Below are 1,855 nucleotides of genomic sequence, written 5' to 3'. Positions count from 1 at the left end.
AAACAGGAAATGACAAGACATGGAGACAGGACAAAACCCCAACTTAACCTCACCGTGTGACAGTACCCCCCCCTCTAGGGCCGACTCCCGACGGCCCAGGCTGTTCAGGGTGGTCCCTATGAAAGTCCTCTATGAGGCTCAGGTCTACAATGTAGCGGGAAGGGATCCATTGTCTTTCCTCAGGTCCATAGCCTTCCCAATCCACCAGGTATTGTCTACCCCGGCCACGTACCGCCAACAACTGCTTGACCTTATAAACTGGACCGCCGTCTACCACTTCAGGTGGCGGCGGAGGTGTGGCAGCTGGGAGCATCCGACTCTCCTTCGCAGGTTTGATCTGGCTCACGTGGAAGGTAGGGTGAACACGAAGGGATCGAGGCAGGCGAAGGCGGACAGCTGCAGGACCGATGATCTTGGTGATGGGGAACGGACCAACGAACCGTGGCGCCAGCTTCTTGGAGGGAACCCTGACGTGGAGATCCTTAGCCGACAGCCACACCCTCTGACCTGGCTGGTAGGCTGGGGCAGGTCGTCTCTTGCGGTCTGCAGCCTTCTTGACTCGGTCCCCTTGGCGAATTAACACCTGCCAGGCGGCTGCCCAGATACGGCGACAGCGACGAATCACGGCATGAGCGGAGGGCACTGACACCTCGGGCTCGTTGTCTGCAAACACAGGGGGCAGATAACCAAATACACATTCAAAAGGTGAGAATCCTGTGGCTGAGGTGGGCAGTGAATTGTGGGCATACTCGACCCAGACCAGGTGTTTGCTCCAGGAGGAGGGATTCTGGGCGACTAGACACCGAAGGCCGGTTTCCAGTTGTTGGTTGAGGCGTTCAGTCTGGCCATTGGCCTCCGGGTGGTAACCTGAAGTCAGGCTGGCCTTAGCCCCAATGAGTCGACAGAACTCCCTCCAGAACCGGGAAGTAAACTGGGGCCCCCGGTCAGAGACAATGTCCTTGGGAAATCCATGAATCCTGAAAACATTGTTCATCATGATCTCTGCCGTTTCCTTGGCGGAGGGCAGTTTCGGCAAAGCAATGAACCTAGCCATCTTGGAAAATCTATCCACCACTGTGAGTACAGTGGTGTTACATTGAGAGACCGGGAGCCCCGTGACGAAGTCCATGGAGATGTCAGACCATGGTCTGGAGGGGATGGGGAGCGGCTGCAAAAGCCCCATACGTGACCTGGAGGATGTCTTGTTTCGGGCGCAGACCGAACATGCCTCTACGTACTCCCGGACCTCCGGCTCCATGGATGGCCACCAGAACCTCCGAGAGATGGCGAACATTGTCCTCCGAACTCCCGGATGGCAGGAAAGCAGTGAGGTGTGAGCCCAGTGGATCACCTGTGGGCGCAACTCAACCGGGACAAACAAGCGATTCTCTGGGCACCCACTAGGTGGCGGAGCCTCACCATTAGCCTGCTTGACCTCATTTTCTATCTGCCAAGTCACCGCTCCAACCACACAGGTTAGTGGGAGGATAGTTTCTGGTTCCTTGGCAACAGGCTCGGGGTCAAAGAGTCGAGACAGGGCGTCTGGTTTGACGTTGCGAGACCCCGGCCTGTAAGAGAGGGAAAAAGAAAAACGGTTAAAAAAAAAAAAAGAGACCACCTGGCCTGGCGAGAATTAAGTCTCTTGGCCTTTCTAATATATTCAAGGTTTTTGTGATCAGTCCAGACTATAAATGGATGGTTAGCCCCCTCAAGCCAATGTCTCCACTCCTCCAGAGCGACCTTGACCGCCAGCAGCTCCCGGTTGCCGACATCATAGTTCCGCTCAGCTTTGGACAGCCGTCGTGACAAGAAGGCACAGGGATGCATCTTACCATCCTGCTCCGACCTTTGAGAG

At 55.8% G+C, this 1,855-nt stretch overlaps 1 pseudogene; it reads right to left on the bottom strand.

Moving 5' to 3' along the window:
* Nucleotides 1–358: 358 nt before the first annotated feature.
* On the bottom strand, nt 359–1,827 carry LOC147818742 (uncharacterized; annotated as a pseudogene).
* Nucleotides 1,828–1,855: the final 28 nt, after the last annotated feature.

Source organism: Seriola lalandi, unplaced genomic scaffold (genome assembly GCF_002814215.2).
Source record: "Seriola lalandi dorsalis isolate HSWRI2012SDOR001 ecotype SW California unplaced genomic scaffold, Sedor1 jcf7180002054501, whole genome shotgun sequence".
NCBI lineage: Eukaryota > Metazoa > Chordata > Actinopteri > Carangiformes > Carangidae > Seriola > Seriola lalandi.
Note: the sequence above shows the minus strand (reverse complement) of the source record. Positions and strands in the feature narration are given on the sequence as shown.